General features: G+C 35.4%; 1 long non-coding RNA gene across 1 annotated transcript in view; it reads right to left on the reverse strand.

The window, feature by feature from the left end:
- Positions 1-8,770: 8,770 nt before the first annotated feature.
- LOC106727482 overlaps positions 8,771-20,973 on the reverse strand; it is an 18,280-nt gene continuing 6,077 nt past the window's right edge. Inside the window, exon 3 of the long non-coding RNA XR_001363696.1 lies at positions 8,771-8,840. This is a non-coding gene — a long non-coding RNA (uncharacterized LOC106727482). The remainder of the gene's footprint in view (positions 8,841-20,973) is intronic.

A 20,973-nucleotide genomic window follows, 5' to 3' on the forward strand; every position in this document is an offset into this window, starting at 1 on the left:
GAGTTGTCGATGTAGTGTAAGGAGCTAACCATAGCTCCTTGGAAGTCAATTTGCAAATCATACTAACTCTTAAAAAAACACAAGTCAATCTACTTCACAACTAGCACCTGATTTAACCAATTTTCAGTGTTACTGCTGTGTTAATTTGAGACTAGACTCATGTTTCAGAATTGTTTAGAAAATTAAGATGATATAGCACCAGTTAATATCTATATTGGTGTTTTGTTCTACAGACATATGTTACAATTAAAAACAAAACAAAACAAAACAAAACAAAACATGTTTTTATTGATTTCAGATACGGAAGGGAGAGGGAGAGAGAGATAGAAACATCGATGATGAAAAAGAAACATTGATCGGCTCCCTCATGCACACCCTCTACTGGGGATTGTGCCTGCAGCCCAGGCATGGGCCCTGACCAGGAATTGATTTGTGACCTCCTGGTTCATGGGTGGATGCTCAACCACTGAGCCACACGGGCCGGGCCATACATTACAATTTTTACCTTAACCTAGGTTTTCCAATTGCATCTATAAAATTTGAAACATTAAAATGTTTACTTTTAAGTACATTTTACTCTTTTAGTATGCTAATGCTAAACTCTCAATAATTCAAATTAACTTTGTTTTTACCATAGTAGTGATGCTCTCTTTCTATTTTGATAAACATGATTACTATGTTTATTTTTAGTTGCAAGGCACATTACCATTAAAAGATATTTCATTTTGGAGGGTGATTCTGACACAATAATTGATATATATCAGTGGTTCTCAACCTGTGGGTCGCGACCCCTTTGGGGATCGAACGACCCTTCCACAGGGGTCGCCTAAGACCATTGGAAAACACATATGTAATTACATATTGTTTTTGTGATTAATCACTATGCTTCAATTATGTTCAATTTGTAACAATGAAAATACATCCTGCATATCAGACATTTACATTACGATTCATAACAGTAGCAAAATTACAGTTATGAAGTAGCAACGAAAATAATTTTATGGTTGGGGGTCACCACAACATGAGGAACTATATTAAAGGGTCGCAGCATTAGGAAGGTTGAGAAAATTTCCTCTTAAGCAAATAAAATTTAAAGATTCAAAAACTTAGATATTAGATATTAAATCTGCTATTTGCACAAATTATTTATTTTTACTGAAATAATGAATTATACAGTTAGTACTAAATAAGACTTAACTTGTATATCACTGGACTTAATTTCTTTGTTTATTTTTAATCATTGATGGATCTTTAACATCATTTTATCTACAAAAGAAAATAAGTGTTTTGTTTGTCAATTTATTTTGTTCATTAGATTTCACATATAAGTGAGATCATATGGTACTTATCTTTCTCTGACTGGATTATTTCACTTACCATAATAATCTCCAGGTCCCTCCATGCTGTCACAAAGGTACGATCTTCTTCTTTTCTATGGCGGCATAGTATTCCATTGTGTAAATGAGCCACAGCTCTTACATCCGCTCATCTACTGATGGGCACTGGGCTGTTTACAGACCTTGGCTGTTGTACATAGAAACAGAGGCATGGATACATGGAACGGACTGACAGATGGCAGAGGGAAACTGGATGGAAGAAGGTGAAGGAATGAGCCCTAACCGGTTTGGCTCAGTGGATAGAGCGTCGGCCTGCGGACTCAAGGGTCCCAGGTTCGATTCCGGTCAAGGGCATGTACCTTGGTTTCGGGCACATCCCTAGTAGGGAGTGTGCAGGAGGCGGCTGATCATGTTTCTAACTCTCTATCCCTCTCCCTTCCTCTCTGTAAAAAATCAATAAAATATTTAAAAAAAAAAAAAGCTGAAGGAATGAGCCAAAGAACACATATGCATAACCCCTAGATACAGGCAGCAGTGTGGTAGTGGCCAGAGGGAAGGGGGCGGGGGCTGGATGGGTGGAGGTGGGCAAACAGGAAAATGAAGACATCGTTAACAGTGTCAACAATAAAAGGAGAGTTAAATAATATGTAAGGATATAAACACAAGTATCTGATCTTACAGAAATGTATAACAAAATAACCATTTAATTAAAAACATTCTGTGGAGCTACCACAGAATGTGAGAGTAGTCATGGTAACAAAAGGTTACATTTGTTTTAAACATTTGTATATTTTATCATGTGGAAAGGCTTTTAATTCTTAACAATTTCTGTATTCCCCTCAAAGTTCTGTCTAAAATATCTCCTAGATGAGAAACAAACGTATGGCTTATTTTAATGGTTACATTGGAAAATCCACTTAACATTTTAAAAACAGATTTTTTTTTTAAAAGAGTTACACAGGAATATTTGATATATAGTACAATACAGATAAAAAGTGTATAATTTATGAAATTTTGACTCGTGTATATACATGTGACATCATCACTGCACTGAAGTTAATGAATCTGCCCATCATTCCTTTTAATCTTTCTCTCCCATTACTCCCTGCCCCAACATTTGTCCCAGGCAGCCACTCATCTGCTTTATGTCACTGTATTATTCCCATTCTCTCTCTCTCTCTCTCTCTCTCTCTCTCTCTCTCCCGCACATAATTATTTTGAGGTTCATCCATGTTTTACTGTATTTTGAGACTTCATTTCTTTTTATTTCTGAGTAGTATTACATGATATGCATAGTCTAAGTTTTGTTTATCCATTTACATATTGAAGAATTTTGGGTTGTTTTCAAATTTGATCTGTGAACATTTGAGTACAAGATTTGTATGGGTAATATGCTTTCATTTCTCTTGGGGGAAAAGCTACTAGTGGAATGGTTGGATTTTATTTTAGGTGTATTTTGACTTTTAAAGAAACTGCCAATTCCAACTAGCAATGTATGAAAGTTCCATTTCCTTTGTATCCTCACCTCAGTGTTTTTAATTTTGTCTATTCTGATAGTGGCAGTGGTGTCTTGTAGCTTTAATTTGCATTATCCTAATGGTAATGTGGTCAAGCATCTTTTCATATGCTTATTTGCCACCTGTATATTTTCTTTGGTGAAGTGTGTATATAATTGTGTTCATTTTAAAATTGTGTTTGTTTTCTAATTATTGACCTTTGAGGATTCTTATATTCTGGATACAGGTTCTTTATCAGCAGTATGCTGTGCAAGTATTTTATGCTGGCCAGTGGCTTGTCTTTCTCATTCTCTTAGCAGTATTTATCAGAGACCATAAATCTTGTATTTTTTAAATCATTTTTCTTCTCACTTTGAATCAGTCTTTTGAGGTCCTATCTAGACAGTCTTTGCCGAACCCAAAATAGCAAAGGTTTTTCTTTTATGTTAAATTTAGTTCAAGGTTCCATTGTGAATTAATTTTTGTATTTGGTGTAAGTTATAGATCAAAGTTCATTTTGGGGGATATCTATATATACTCATATATCCATATGCTAAAATACACATTGCTCCAATGAATTGCCGTTACATCTTTTTCCAAATTAAATATTCAATCCACTCATCTGCTGATGGGCACTTAGGCTGTTTCCAAATCTTAGCTATGATAAATTGTGCCGCTATGAACATAGGGGTGCATATATCCCTTCTGATTGGTGTTTCTAGTTTCTTTGGATAAATTCCCAGAAGTGGGATCACTGGGTCAAATGGGAGTTCCATTTTTAGTTTTTTGAGGAAACTCCATACTGTTCTACACAGTGGCTGCACAAGTCTGCATTCCCACCAGCAGTGCACGAGGGTTCCTTTTTCTCCACATCCTCGCCAGCACTTGTCCTTTGTTGACTTGTTGATGATAGCCATTCTGGCAGGTGTGAGGTGGTACCTCATTGTCCTTTTGATTTGCATTTCTCGGGTGACTAGTGACTTTGAGCATGTTTTATGTGTCTCTTGGCCTTCCTTCAGTCTTCTTTCAAAAAGTATCTACTTAGGTCCTTTGCCCATTTTTTGATTGGCTTGTCTATCTTCCTTTTGTTAAGTTGTATGAGTTCCCTGTAAATGTTGGAGATTAAACCCTTATCTGTGATAACATTGGCAAATATGTTCTCCCATACAGTGGGATTTCTTGTTTTGTTGATGGTTTCTTTTACTGTACAAAAGTTTTTTTTATTTTGATGTAGTCCCATTTGTTTATTTTCCCTTATTTTCCATTGCCCTAGGAGCTGTATTGGTGAAGGAATTGCTTCTGCATATGTCTGAGATTTTACTGCCTCTGGATTCCTCTAGTTTTTTTTTTTTTATGGTTTCCTACCTTATGTTTAAGTCCTTTACCCATTTTGAGTTTATTTTTGTGTATAGTGTAAGTTGGTGGTCTAGTTTCATTTTTTTGCATGTATCTATCCAATTTTCCCAGCACCATTTATTGAAGAGACTGTCTTGACTCCATTGTATATGTTCTTGCCTCCTTTGTCAAATATTAATTGAGAATAGTGGTTTGGGTCAATTTCTGGGTTCTCTATTCTATTCCATTGATCTATATATCTGTTCTTGTGCAAGTACCAGGCAGTTTTGAGAACAGTGGCTTTGTAATACAGCTTGATATCTGGTATTGAGATCCCGCCTACTTTGTTCTTCTTTCTCAGGATTGCTGCAGCTAATCGTGATCTTTTTTTTATTCCAGATGAATTTTTGGAGAGTTCGTTCTAGGTCTGTGAAATATGCTGTTGTTATTTTAATGAGGGGCTGAATCTATAGATTGCTTTGGGTAGTATGGACATTTTAATGATGTTGATTCTACCAATCCATGAACACCGTATGTTCTTCCATCTGTTTATGTCTTCTCTATCTTATTTTTCAGTGTCCTGTAGTTTTCCAAGTACAGATCTTTTACCTCCTTAGTTAAGTTTATTCCTAGGTATCTTACTTTTTTTTTGTATGATGGTCAATGGGATTGTTTTTTGTCTCTCTTTCTGTAAGTTCACTATTGGTATATAGAAATGCCATAGATTTATTTGGCATTAATTTTGTATCTTGCTACATTTCCGAATTCATTTATTAAGTCTACTAATTTTTTGATGGAGTCTTTAGGCTTTTCTATGTACAGTATCATGTCATCTGTGAATAAGGACAGTGGTACATCTACACAATGGAATACTACACTGTGGTAAAAAAGAAGGAATTCTTACTATTTGCAACAGCATGGATGGAACTGGAGAGCATTATGCTAAGAGAAATAGGCCAGTCAGAGAAAGATAAATATCACATGATCTCACTCATTTATGGAGTATAATGAACAACATAAACTGATGAACAAAAACAGATCCAGAGACAGAGAAGCATCGATCAGACAGTCAAACCTCAGAGGGAAGGTAGGGGAGGGTGGGGATAAGGGGGAGAGATCAACCAAAGGACTTGTATGCATGCATATAAGCCTAACCAATGGACACAGACACCAGGGGGGTGAGGGCATGAGTGGAGGATGTGGGGGACAATGGGGCAATAAGGACACATATGTAATACCTTAATAAATAAAGAAAAATCATTATAGAAAAAAAATAAATGAACGAAAAAAAACAAAATAACAAATTAAATGTCCATATAATTGTGGGTTAACTTCTTACTCTTTATTCTCTTCTACGTATTTTTCAATCTTGATGCCATTACACAGCATACTGTGACTGTTTTTTGTACAATTTGTTTAAAAAACTTTAAAAATTTACTGAATTTTAAAATGATTACAGATATCATTTATATCTTTACTGTTTCTTAAAAATTGAACCTTATATTTTAGAAGGAAAATGGAATTGCTTTCACCTGAAGTAGATATATTTCAAATAAAAAATTTTTCTTTCCAGTAAGAAAATTTTGCTATGTTCATAGAAGTTAATCTTATTTAAGTTGGGAATATTTTAATGAAAAATCAAGAATTAAAATTTAATTATGTATTGATCTTGATAGCACTATTTAGCTGGACGTATAATAGGTAAGAACTACATATAGAAAAGTACAACAAATTATAATGCTTCTTATTTATTGCCATTTTTGTGTTTTTGAGATATTTTTGTTTGTATGTTGACTGTTTCACTCCCATTTTAGCGATCTGAGGGAAAGAGTGTTCATAGTTAAGAAGGCTTTTAGAATAGTGACTACCACGATTACCAAATAATAGATGGTTTTCATCTCCACCTCTAAATCACATTTCTTTTTATATCATGCATAGATATTTGGGAATTGAGACAATGAGTAATAGCACAGCAAAATAAAGTAGACAAAGATAGGTAGATAATAAAATATAAATAAAATTACAACCTCTTGTAATTTGGAATAATAAGAAAGGACTTATTATCTTTATTATGTTTGAGAATACATTTTGATACCCAAATTATTCATAAGAAATTATTTTTTGTGGTAATTGCTAATTCTCTTTGGGAAATCTTTGATTAAGTGACTTTTTATGGGAATTACGATGTTCATAAATATGGGATGTAGTGCCTTGGGTATGTGATATAAGTAAAAAATAAAGTTATATTCCACAATCTTTATCCTCTACTGTTCAGCATAGGTGGGTAAATGAGCTAGATCAAATGCTATTTTAGTGGTGAAGGAGTGGTAGTAAAAATATGCTAATACAGCTGAGGGTCAAATCTTAAGGCACATGTTTGTTCAGTTAAATGTAAGAAGTATAATAAATAAATCTTATATGAACTTAGTGTGGGCTTTGGATGGAAAAGATAATTTTCTTGCTTGATATGTTGAAAATTTATATAATTTCTTCTACCAGTAAAGATACTAAACAATTTTATTATTTTTAACACTGTTAATTTTCCAATTAAATAGGAAATTTACTAAAATGAAAAGTGAATTTTTGAAGTGCTATAACTTTCCTCATTTTCATTTAACTTCATCTTTTATTAGAATTCCAAAGAGCCTAATTAATTTTCTTAGCTTTTCTCAACTTTTACCACAATGCTCTTTAGAAGGAATGCAGGCTTGTTGTGGAAGCTCAGGCTTTTAAAAATCTGTGTATTGTTTTTCCTTCTTTCCTTTATATCTGTTTTCTTAGATTTACAGACATATACAGAATGAGAGAAAAAGAGAGAGAGAGAGAGAAAGAGAGAGAGAGAGAGAGAGAGAGAGAGAGAGAGAGAGAGGGATTTAAGCAATTCTGTTTATACTAGGTGGACTAGATATATTTTAAGATACTAAAGGAAGAGTACTTAAACAAAAATGGGAAATATTTTTAACGGTGAAAGTATTAGTCATTTTAGGAAAAACTAGAACTTATTTGGACTTTACACAGTCAAATATTTTTTTAAAAAATATATTTTTTTTATTTTTTACAGAGAAGAAGGGAGAGAGATAGAGAGTCAGAAACATCGATGAGAGAGAAACATCGATCAGCCGCCTCCTGCACATCTCCTACTGGGGATGTGCCCGCAACCCAGGTACATACCCTTGACCGGAATTGAACCTGGGACCTTCCAGTCCACAGGCCAATGCTCTATCCACTGAGCCAAACCGGTTTTGGCCAGTCAAATATTTTTTTTATGTTGAGTTATGTATGGAGAAGGCAGCCTATTCAGTTGATTGCTTAGGTGGGGGAGAAGATACCAGCCTTCCCCACACTGTGGGGGACCAGATGGTTTGAGCAGCGTTCTGGCCCTTTTTCATGTTGGTAGATCATGGTGGTGTCCCTATGATTCAAAGCCAGGAGATAAGAGGGGAAGAATGCTTATGAAATGTTTGTTTTCCACACTGCTCTTATCCAAACATCTCATGTGTTAGAAGTCAAGGCTTTTCTTGCTAATTATTATGGGTCATTTATTTCTACCTTTTCTCTTCCACTAACTGATACTTAATAGTTTCCAAAGCTAAACTAATGCAATAGTAGTCCTCCCACTATATATATATTGCACAATAGTTTATAGCACTTACTGACCTGTATTTGTAGTCTATTATGAACTCTGATGAATGCAACTGATGAGTAAAGAAATGGTGCTTCTAAGGCAAACATAAATAATTAAAACAGTCCTCTGTGCTTGCAACTGAACACATTTATTAAGCATGTTATTAAGCACATTTATTAAGTTATGTGCTAGGGACCATGCAAGGTGACATGAAACATTTACCAGTGCTAAATTAATCTCTCTGTCCAATAATCGTCCAGTTAATTACAGTCTTTGTCTCCATCCTTTCTCAGTCATACGTATGTCCCTAGGGATTTGCATTCACCAATTAATTGGCCTTCCCTCATTTTACCTCATTTATCATGCATTTAACTTTTGTAAATATTAAAGTTTATGTTTTAAAAATTATTATATACCAATTAATACCCAAACAGATGTTTGCCGGGGCTGACCAGCAGACTCTGAGTGACAGATGAATGATTACTCTGACACATGTTTCAGTGAAAGAGAGGGCTAAGGGACTGCCTGGCTAAAGGAACCAGGCTGCCCCATTTGCCTGCCTCCTTAGGCTTTTATTGTAGCAACAGCTTGAACTAAAGTTAACCTCTAGATCAGTGGTTCTCAACCTTCCTAATGCCGCGACCCTTTAATACAGTTCCTCATGTTGTGGTGACCCCCAACCATAAAATTATTTTCATTGCTACTTCATAACTGTAATTTTGCTACTGTTATGAATCATAATGTAAATATCTGATATGCAGGATGTATTTTCATTGTTACAAATTGAACATAATTAAAGCATAGTGATTAATCACAAAAACAATATGTAATTATATATGTGTTTTCCAATGGTCTTAGGCGACCCCTGTGAAAGGGTCCCAAAGGGGTTGCGACCCACAGGTTGAGAACTGCTGCTCTAGGTACTATCAGCAGGATAAGTATCCTTGAGAAAGCACATGCTTTTATGAGGTTGGATGTAGAGACTAAACAGAGATTCCAGTAAAACTCCCAGGGGCTCGGATTTGTTTGGAAAAGTCAAGGCAGGGGCTGCCACCTTTGGCAAGGGCCACTAAGATGCCCCCGAATTTCAGAGAATCCTTACAGACTTTCCAACCAAGTCCCGTGTTTCCCAATAGATGTTGAGTATGCAACAGTTTTCACCATCTTTCCTCTTGAAGATGATGAATTCTAAGTGATCAGCTAACCAATGTTTTGTAATGGGTCTGGCAATGTATTTCTTACAGTATAGAAGAAAAATGTTCTCTCTTTCATTGATTCCTATATTTTCTTCTGTTTGTCTTTGCACCATTTTCCTGCTCCTTGACTTTTCCCTCAGTCTCTGAAATTCAGGGAGAATGATTTCTAGGCCTCATTTCTTATGTGCAGTTTTTGGTATCACCCACATCACAGCTGCCCACTAAATGAATGTGATTTTCCCTGGCTCTGAAATGAAGCGCAGTTGTTTTCCAACATCTTGTTTGTCAGACGTTAAGACTGCTCACAAATGTGGCGCTCTTCCAGGCAGAGACTTTACAGGGATGGAATTAATAACTGAGCAGGTCATTAACAGGAGAGCACTAGTCCGATCAGTTTCTATTCATGATCTGTGAAGTCTCTATGTCAGTCATGGACATTAAAGTCAATATATCTATTTGATTTTCACCATTTTTTTCTTTATGTAAATACAGAAAAATGCATATGCATAATCTTTTCCATATTTATATACAAAAGGTTACATACTAGAGACTATTTCTTGTATTTTTCTTTTAACAATAGATCTTAAAAATATTTTCATATTATCAATTATAAAGGTTCCTTTTTTCTTGAGGTATAATTTATAAACATTACATGTTTTGGATGTACAGAATAATGATTTGATATGTGTATATATTGCAAAATGATCACACAATAATTCTAGTTAACATCCATCACTATACGTAGTTACAATTTTTTTTCTGGTGATAAGAACTTAAGATTCATTCCATTAGCAATGTTCAAATATGGGATTTAATATTATTTACTATAGTCATCATGTTGTACATTACATTACCATAACTTATTTATTTCATAACCAGAAGTTGGTTCATTGAAAAATACATATTTTTATTGATTTTTAGAGACAGAAAGGGAGAGAGAGAGAGAAAGAGAAACATCCATGTGAGAGCAGCTGCCTCTTGCATGCCCCCTGCTGGTGTTGGAACCTGCAACCCAGGCATGTGCCCTGACCAAGAATTGGACCAGCAACCTTTTGGTGCAAGGGATGATGCTCAAACAACCGAGTCACACCAGCTAGGGGGTGTCCTCATGCATCCTCATGAAGTTGGTACATTTTGATTCCCTTCACCCATTTTTCCCACCCTCCACCTCCTGCCTCTGGCAATCACCATCTGTTCTCTATCTATGAGCTTGTTTTGTTTTGATTCTACACATATAAATGAGGTAATATAATATCTGTCTTTCTCTGTCTGACTTATTTTTCTTAGTATAATGCCCTCATTGTCCATCCTTGTTATGACAAATGGCAAGATTTTATTCTTTTCATGGCTGAATAAAATTCCATTGCATATATACACCACATCTTATTTATCCACTCATCTGTTGATGGACACTTAGGTTGTTTTTATATCTTGGCAATTGAAAGTAATGCTTCAGTGAACATGAGGGTGCACATATATTTTTGAGTTAGTATTCTTATTTTCCTTCAGTGAATATTCAGACCACACGGTAGTTCTATTTTGAACTTTTTGAGAAAATGCCATACTGTTTTCTATAGTGGCTGCACCAATTTATATTCCAGTCAATCCAACAAGGATTCCTTTTCCTCCACACTCTTGCTGATAATTGTTATTTCTTTTATTTTTGATACTAGACAGTCTAACAAGTGTGAGCTGATATCTCATTGCCTTTGATTTGCATTTTATTGATGATTAGTGATGTTGAACTTTTTTATGAACCTGTTGGCCATCTGTATATCTTCTTTGGAAAAAAAATGTTTGTTCAAATTCTCTGTACATGTTTAAATAGGATTGTTTATTTTTTGCTTTTGAGTTCTATGAGTTATTCATATATTTCAGCTATTAACTTATTTTCAGAAATATAATTTGCAAATATTTTTTTCCATTCAGTAGGTTGCCTTTTAATTTTGCTGATGGTTTCCTTTGTTGTACAAAAATGTTTTAATGTGATGTAGTCCCACTTATTAGTTTTGCTTTTGTTGCCTTTGCTTTTGATTTTTAAAAAATATCATTGTCAAGACCTGTGTGAAGGAGCTTATTGCCTATATGTTCTAGAAGTTTTATGGCTTCAGGTCTTACATTCAAGTCTTTAATTCGTTTCTAGTTAGTTGTTTTATATGGTTTAAGATAGTGGTTCAGTTTCATTCACTTGCGGGTGGCTCTCTACTTCCCCAGTATCGTTGTTGAAGAGATTTCCCTTTCCTAATTATATATTGTTGGCTCCTTTATCATAAGATAATGGGCCATGTATGTGTGGGTTTATTTCTGGGCTGTCTGTTCTGTTCCATTGATTTGTATGTCTGTCTTTATACCAAAACCATACTGTTTAAACATATATACACATACGCCTATCTCTATCCATATGTATCTATATCTAATAGTTAATTTGATCAGTACCTCTAACTGGGGCATTTGCGTTGTTTCTAACTTTTGTTATGACAAACTATATTGCAATTTATATATAATTTAGCACATGTCAATTAAATCAGTAACATAAATTCCCAGAGGATTGCTGGGTCACAGTATGTTACAGCTTTGAAAAAAAGTCACCTTACTGTCTTTCTGTGGTTGTTTCAGTTTATACTATTTCAAATAATACATGGGACTTTCATTTTCCCTTTTGCCAAACCATTAAAGAGTATTGTCAAATTTTATACTTTTTCCAATCAGTGGATATGAAAACAATGTATTAGTGTCGATTTCAACTGAATTTCTCTAAGTGAGCTTGAAGACCTTCTCATGTTTTAGAGGCATTTGCTTCTCTTTAAATTCTTTGGTAGAAAGTTTTATGGATATGGGTATTTCATACAGATTGAATGAGGCCTTGAAGAATCAGACAACTGAACAGACCTCTTCAGAAACATAAATATATTTTTTTCTAAGGACTTATTTTTATTTTCATTAGACAATGTTTGATATACATTCTTACCTCTGAGTCTTTGAACTTCTCACCTTTATGCTGTAGAGCAGCTGACTACATCTTTATGTTCACACTCAGTTTTCTTCAAACAGGGGCCAATAGAAAATGTCTGCTTTCTAGATTGAAATCAGGTTGATGTATCCAAGTGTCTTGTTCATTTTTCTTTCTTTCTAAATTCCTCGATGCTAATTTTATCATTATGTCTGGATTTTACTAGTTTTAACTGTGAAAGAGCAAATTCATTTTCTTAAATCTGAGGTATTGACAGAAAAGAGAACACTGCACTATTGTTCCCTCTGCTGTCATTTTCATATTTAGACATAATATTATTCTTTAGTCTTTTAGATTTGATTAAATTAGTTTTTTGTTTTTTATGTTTTTTTAAACTTTTTTGTTTAACAACATACAGTGAAATAAAATGATATGTTTTGACTTCTATTATAATTACTAAGATCTTTTCTTTCCATCTTTCTCCTGATTTGTTCCACTCATCTAACTGTCCTTGGATTAATCAACCAGGATCGAGAAAATGCCATGTAAAATTATCTTTAATGACTTCTTTATTATTTTTCCAGTTGCATGATCTGGCCAATAAATTGTGATGCTTGTCATCTGTGGACTTAAGCCTTAATAGCTGATGCAAAATTTCTAGAGCTCTCGTTCCTTTTGGCCCAATGATAGGCAGTACTAAGCATCATGGATACCCATTGCTTTGTTCTTTGAGTGACTACTATGAACAGTCTCCTGCCAACTCACAATAGAAGCAGGGTGCAAGTCACAAATATCCAGTGTGTTAAGCCATGGAGATTTGAAAGTTGTTTTTGAGCATGATTAAGTCCATTATGACTGAGAAGGGTATACTTTTAAAGATAGTAGGATGGTAGACTCAACAGGATTTATTAAAAGTGAAAAGGAGAAAGAGAAATATAAGCTAATGAGTTGTACAAAATATTATCTATTGGTTTTAATAGGTTGCTGTTTGTGATCTTTAAGAGGATAGTTTTGATGACATGATGAGGCAGGAAAGTATACCAATGGACTACAGAGTAAATGGGGACATGGAAGTAGAGACAACTAGTATTGAAATAAGCATCATGAATTACAGTACTAGACTAGCTAACTATGAAATATCTGAATGTGAAAAATATAAATATATTTGCTTCAATTTTAAGAAAAATTTTCAAACTATATTATCAGAAAGTGAAGTTAATCCTATATAATAAAAGGCTAATATGCAAATGGACCAAACAGCAGAACAACCAAACAACCAGTCACTATGACGTGCGCTGACCACCAGGGGTGGCATGCGGAACATGGTGGGTGTTGGCAGCAGGCGGCAGAATGTGGAACATGGCGGGCATCAGCCACGGGGGGGAGGGGTGGAGCAGGTGAGTGGGGGTGCCAGACCAAGGTGGGGTGCCAGTCGCTGTCATTGGGGCAAGCCTCTGGTGGTTACTGAAAATTCTTTGCTCCTATGCACCCCGGTTCCTACTGCTGACGCCAGAGCTGCTGTTCACATCCACTGTGGGCGCTTGCGCCGGCCCCAATCACTCTCTGCTATCAGCAGGTGAGAGCGGGGCTGCTAGCAGACAGCGGACCTGGGGCCATGGTGGGAGGAGCCAGGCAGAGGCGCGGAGGTTGGGCCAAGACCCACCCCTGTGCCCACCGCAGCCTCAGGGCCCACAGTTCCTTTCAAAGTGCACTGGGCCCCTAGTGTAGCATAAAAAAAACAAAACAAAAAAATTTTATGACTACATTTAATAGAATATACAAACAACCTCAGGAAATAAAATATTCTCATTAGATAATAGGACTAAAGCCATTTCTGCTTTCTTTTTAAAATTCTATCTGCAATTTATATGACAAATATGTGAAAACATTTATCATTTATTTCTAACACTTCAGTTCTTACTTGACTGCTTTTGAAAACATTAATTTTAGGTTTCTAAATTTGATATTTCAAGAAATGAAACAAGCAACATCTAGGTCTACTTAGCTAACAATTCAAATCTAATTTAAACTGCGAGGTAGACACATTGTCCATTGTGGTTGTTCTGCAAATGCAAGTAAAGCCAAATTTACAACTTTGTTCATTGTCACCTGTAAATGAAACATAATGACTTAATACAAGTTTATTAAATAGTAAGCAGCCGGGATAACACTAATGCAAAGTGATGGCAAAGTTCAGCTCAAATCTATAATATGTTAAGTGCTGCCAATTATATAATTTCATTCTGAGTTGTATATAATTTATCGAACAGTTAACTCTGTACACTTTTGAACATGCTGCTCCATGAAAAATTTTTTCTATTAAGTTTTTCAAATCTCGATTACTCACCAAAGCACCAGGCCATTCTTTAATACATATAGTATATGTATAATATTAATACAGATACTGGAAAGTAATACACACTTGCAAGGAGAAAGCAAGATATATCAGATAACCAAAAAAGTAACATGGTATGATTCAATGTGGCTTATTTATTAAATATATAGTGACAGTTGTCAAAATAGCTATTGTAGACTTGTATTAATATAGAACCTATTCAAGGTTGAGCATTTACAGTGTTTCCTTACAGCAAGCACTGCATTATACTCCTTAGGGTCAAATCTGCAGGCATTTAATTTCAGCAATTGCTATAATAGAGGCATTATGATAATGTCTCAGCCTCTTGGGCACACATTGAGGTTGGATGCTATTATATTTTTTTCTTTTCCTCTCTTTTAAAGCTTTTGTCTATAATCCACACATTACTTGGAAAAGTAAGGACTTATATCCTTCTTCACTTGAATGTTGGAACTTAGTTTTAAAGGTTGAAATGAACTTAGTCTAAAAGAAAAAAAAATAATGCCATATCACAGAAAAGGGAATGATTTTCCACATGTTTTAGATCTTTGAATCTGAGGGACTCATCACAAGGACCACATCTATTGTTTCTGAGTTCCACCTTCAAAATTAATGAGCAGCACAATGTTTTATATTTCCCATAAGTAAGCTTAAACCTAGTTATTCTGTCATACTTTTTTGTTCATTGATTTGTTATTATTTTAAAGGAGCATAATTGAATGAGGTGATTGTCTTTTATCAACTAAGATATTAGGCATAATTACTGTCAGCAGGATTCTTACAGTCTAAGACATAAAGTAGAATTTAAGGATTTGGTATTGCTTGGTAGTTTCATGGAACTGTTTTAAATCATTTACTTACTGAAGTTACAGCAAGAGGAATGTGAATCTATTCTTTTCTTCACTCAGATAGCTGGGGAATACGCAATCTTGCCAAATTCTTACAAATTTCACTCATCCAAGAAGATATTTTGATTTCATTATTTTGTATGTGTGTGAGAATCCGTAGTATCTGGCTCAGTCAGTAGATATATTATGGTTTGGGTTCTAGTTTGAATTTATTTGTTTGTTAAATAGTTTGCATTTTAAAATAGTAATTGAACCCATATACAGTAGTTGACCTGTGTTCTTAGTTATCTTCTTTTATTTTGAAGGCTGGAAATTTAAAAATTTAAAGACATGCTCAAGAGGAATATCAGTTATATTTTGTCAGAGTGTATGTTAGATCACTCTAGTTTCAGGAAAACAGCATTGGAATTTTATCATTCTCATTTGTTTATATTTTTAAAATTTTTTCCTTAAATTAAGTATTTAATTAGACTCACGGTATAAGAAAAGGCATGATGAAGCCATTAATATAATTAAAAAACAAAATTGATCAAAGTCTTTATTTGCCATAAGTAATTTTATTATTATAGTTTGGAACAGTTAATTGAACAGGGACCTGACTATTCTTATTCCTATCTAAGTTTTCTGAAGGTTATCTAATACAATCTTTTGAAAATAAAAAAAAATTGAGTACCTGGACACAATAATTAGTATGACACATGAGTTGGAGGTGTTTCCCTGACTACCTAGTTTTTGGTTACTTTTAGAAGGTATGCAATCAAGATCATACATGTGTCATCTGTGTTTCTTAATTTATCTGTGCCCGAGGGTAATGGCAGCTTCTCGCCTCTGATCTTAGTAAAGTGTGAGCAAGTGGGATAATCTTTGGAGGCCTACTGCCTGTGCTGATCCCCAATGAAAACAATATCTATAAGGCATATATGACATCATCTGTGATTATTTATGATTAGTGAACTTAGATTGAGAGAGAAAAAATAATATGAGGATAGGGGACCTGTAGTCATGGCCAGGTCTGCATCTTGAGATAGTCTGGGTTTCACTGCAAAAATATACTAGTCAGTAAAGGGCAGCAAATGGGAATTCATTCATTCATTCATTCATTCATTCATCCATCAAATATTTACTGAGAGCCTGCAATATTCCAGGCACTCTTCTCAGTACCAGGGACGCTATGGTAAACAGGAAAGAGAGCAAGGTCCATACTTTCATGAATCATAATAGGAGGTGGGATATAGAAAGAACAAAAATAGAAAAGTAACAGATAATAATGAGTAATATGCAGGGCATGAAAATGGGAGTGATATGATAATCAGCAGCTTGAGAGATTCTGTAGATTAAGTCATCAAGAAGAGCCTCTCTGAAGAGGTGACATGTATGGTTATCTAAAACATACATGAAGGATCCAATGGTATCATGAAGTCTCTGTGGGTGTCCCCAGTTAAAAAAACACACCTCTGCTATGGTCTATACTAATTCCCAATGTCATGCTTTTAGGAGGTAAGGCCTTTGTGAGGTGCTTAGGTCACAGTGGAGCCCTCATGATTGGGATTGGTGCTCTTATAAAAGAGATCCCACATAGTTCCTAGCCCCTCCCACCATGTGAGATAGAATGGGAAGTCTGTGACCTGGAAGAGGGCCCTCACCTTACTGTGCTGGCACCCTCACCTTGGACTTTGGCCTCAAAAACTGTGATAAATATATTTCTGTTTTTTATAAGCTGGTCAGTAGCTGCTATTTTGTGGTGGCAGCCTGAATGGATTAAGACACCCCTTTTTATGCTGGTTTCTGAACAAATTGAAACATAAAATTGAATTAAATATGGAAATAGCACATTTTTCTAACGGGGGCCAGGTTGGAGGAGATAGCTTACCGTGACAGCCAAGTTTGCCAGACTCATAAGCCTAGAATCTGACAGTTTCTTCAGATGGGAAGGCTTTACTACAGCACATGCACTGTGCTCTACAGAGAGAGCTCATGTGCTCGGTGGGCGGGAGCGCTGTCCAGGGGAAGGAGGCAGAGTGAAGCAGAGCATGTCCAGCTATTCTTCTGAAACTTAACAATCAGAAGAGAGAAAAGGGCTGATGAGGGACAAAACGCGTCGTAGTAGTGGCGGTCACTTCACCTGTTCAGAAACATTAGGAAAGAGAAAGAAGCACTATCCTCCTCCAGCTCCCCCACCCCTGCAACCCTGCAATATTATATGAAGGTCGCCAAGAAGCGTGTGGAGACACAAACTTGGAAATGTATTTGGGATGTTTTTAAAATGGAAAGAAGGTCACTAGAAGACCGTAGTGAATAGGGCAGAATAGAAGAAGAGGAGGTTTGGCAGGAGCAGGATTGTGTAGAGCTGTAGGCCAGACTTATGTACTTGGATTTTCATTTTATCTGGAAGTGGAAATTATAGGAGGGTTTTAAACAGGCAAGTGAGATGGTCTGATTTACATTTAAAAAAGATCTCACCAGTTGTTGTTTCAATAATATATTGTTAGAAGAGGAAGTGTAAGTCAGAAGACCATGGCAAACATCTAGTTTAGTGGAAATAGGGCTGGGAAAATTCTGAGTGATAGTAGTGAAGAGGTAGAAAGGTAGATGGGTTCTGGATTTAATGATAGGTTAAATTTGGGAGATGGGGGAAATCAAGGAATCAACTGTAGCATTTACATTTTTGTTTGTAAAATCTGGGTTCCATTTGCTGAGGAGACAACTTGTAGAAGAAAACATTGCATGGTGGGGTAAGGGATCATGAGTTCTAAGCTGAGAAGCCTATTAGATATACAGATAGAGCTGCCATGAACACAGATGAGTCAGGGTTTTCTGGGAGAGTCCAGGGCTAGTGGCAAAAAGTTTGCTATCTTCTGCATATAGGTGGTATTTGCCAGTAAAACCATGGTATTGAATGAGGTCATCCCCAAAGAGTTTATAGATCAATAAGACTTCCATTTTTGTACTCTCTGAGAAAGAACAGCTGGTGAAGTAGTTGGAACACCAGGCTACAGATGCAAAAGAAGGATATGTTCAAGAAAAAGGCAATCAAGACAATTTTACTTTAACCCTGAACTAATGCCTAAGTGAAAGAAAGTAAACACACACACACACACACACACACACACACACACACACACACACCTATTAGAGCTGGGAAGAGGGTGGAGAACAAATACATGAGAATATTGTGTCTGTGTGTTTTAAAGATTTTTGTATATAGTTCAACTTCCTACAAATCTACTCATAAAATTACTTTTAAGTTTTGTTATTGGTACTTAAAATATATTTTTGTTTTTATCTTTACTGGTTCAAAATGAGATGGTCAACTACTCTAGCATAATTTTAAGTTCAAATTTGCATCCTGCATGATGGTTAAGTATCCTGCGGAAGAATATCATTAATTTTTATTTTGCACCATTCTCGGGTATTTGTTCTTGCTGCTCTGCATGTTGTTGGTCTTTTTTGAATTGTCACTAAATCTTAGACATCACTGTGTGCATATTAATGCTGTATTATTTATCAAGCCAACATGATTTCACTTAGAACTGTCTCAGTTGATCAACGAGTCTGAGATTATTCACTGGAAATGCACTCACTTGGTCAACTTCAGAAATCCCTTTCTCCTGGTTTTCAGTTTTACATTTACACTTACTCTCACACTCTTTAATAAATTCTACATTTTAATCAGATATATTGATTTATATTTAATGACCAATTCTTATATTCATATTTATTTTCCCATTCTAAGAGAAAATATAAAGCTTTTTATTATTTGAACACATAACAATATGCATAATAACACATATTCTGAAATTGGCTGTTAGTTTCATTTGCTCATACTATGATTCTGACAACTAAAGTACCTTAAATGGATTGATAAGTTATGCTATAATACATATTCTGGAGAAACTCTCAACCCAGGCTCTGCATCATAATCACTTGTGGAGTTTTAAAAAAATACAGTAGCTAGGGTCAAGAAGCACTATATGAGGCTATATTTTAAGAGTACTAGCTGAGCTCACTATATCACAGAAATATCTTAAAATATTGATTTCAATCTTCTGCCAGTGAAAGGCAGAGGACAGAAACATAAAAATTTTGTGCTAGTCTTAAAGAAGAAAATAGACACGAGGAACATGACTTAGAATGGGCAAGAGCAAGAGAACAACATTGATGGATTACGACAATATTGCTCTTCTACCCTATAAGATATCAAGGTTCAGAAGAAGTCATTGCCCAGATTCCTTGTCAATTCAGAGACATCTAAAGATGTAGAGCCCTGGGATATCAGAACTCCTACCTTGCGGCTGTGTTAGCTATTCTCAGTCATAAGACCTCACAGTGTTCTTATCTCTAGCTCATTCTCATTCTGCAATCAAAAAATTTTTTTCAGTTAAGAAAGAATGACACAATGATTCACATTTATTATAAAAATAATGGTAATAATCTGATAAGCAGAAATAACCACTTTCAAATTATTCAGACTTTTCAATAGATATAGTAGAATATATGAGGCAAGTATATTTTCTGGTTAAGAGCACAGACTCGAGCTAGATTTACTAGCTTTGAATCTTTGTCTTGTCACTGACTTAGCTCTAAGACTTTTGCCAAGGTACTTACTTTGCTTATGCTTCGGTTTTTTTGTTTGTTTGTTTTTAGCCTATAGAGTGGGAATAATGATATTATTGTCTCTCATTGGGATGTTATGAAGAGTAAGTGCATTACTATATGTAAGGCATTTAGAATAGTCTCTTGCCCATAACAAGGATCTGTATATGTTAACTATATTGTTAAATGTGTAAAAAAGAATTAACAAAGATTGGATAAAGCCATGTTGAGCAGCTTTGTCTAAAATTGCAAATCTCCTTGAATATTTATCTATAGATTAAGTAATTATTTATTGAGCACTGACTGTGCCAGGCAGTGTCCGTCTAAGTTAACTTCTTTAGTAGTATTCTATTGTATACATCAGTGGTCGGCAAACTGCGGCTCGCGAGCCACAGGCGGCTCTTGGACCCCTTGAGTGTGGCTCTTCGCAAGCCTTAGGAGTACCCTAATTAAGTTAATAACAATGTACCTACCTATATAGTTTAAGTTTAAAAAATTTGGCTCTCAAAAGGAATTTCAATTGTTGTACTGTTGATATTTGGCTCTGTTGACTAATGAGTTTGCCGACCACTGGTATAGATCATACTGCATTTTATTTATTCAGCTCCCTAGTAGTATTCATTAGAAATTATTTCAATTTTTAAATATTGCAAATAAAACCATATTCCTTGTAGCTAATTATGTGCACACATCCATGATGAATTTCTAGAAATTTCTGTGGCTAAAGATATGCAGATTTCAAAAGCTTTTGTTATTTTTTGACAAATTATCATTCAGGGAATTCTCACACCAGTGAATGAGAATGGAAGGCAAAGATCTTGAGCAAATGTAGTTGACTGAGGCATAAATCATTTCAGGAGGATACTCTGAGAATATCAAACCAACATGAGACATTAGAAAGGTAGGAAGCCAATAAGAAAGCAATCAATAAATCAAAATAGTTTTGAAAATTTTTGTTAATCACTTTGGTAAACCTGCAGCAAGTGGAATACTATATTATTAAATATTAGGGTCCAAGATGTTTTTAAATCTTTGTTTGTATTGCCTGTTAGGATATTTTTAGAAGCTAAGCAATTATTTAAATACTAGAGGCCCGGGGCACAAAAATTTGTGCACTCGGCAGGGAGGGGGGTACCCCAGCCTGGGCTTTGTCCTCTCGCAGTCTGGGACTCCTCAGGAGATAACGACCTGCTGGCTTAGCAGAGGGCACGCCCAATCCCTAGGTGCAGCCCCTGGT

This window comes from Myotis brandtii, unplaced genomic scaffold (assembly GCF_000412655.1).
Source record: "Myotis brandtii unplaced genomic scaffold, ASM41265v1 scaffold432, whole genome shotgun sequence".
Classification (NCBI taxonomy): domain Eukaryota; kingdom Metazoa; phylum Chordata; class Mammalia; order Chiroptera; family Vespertilionidae; genus Myotis; species Myotis brandtii.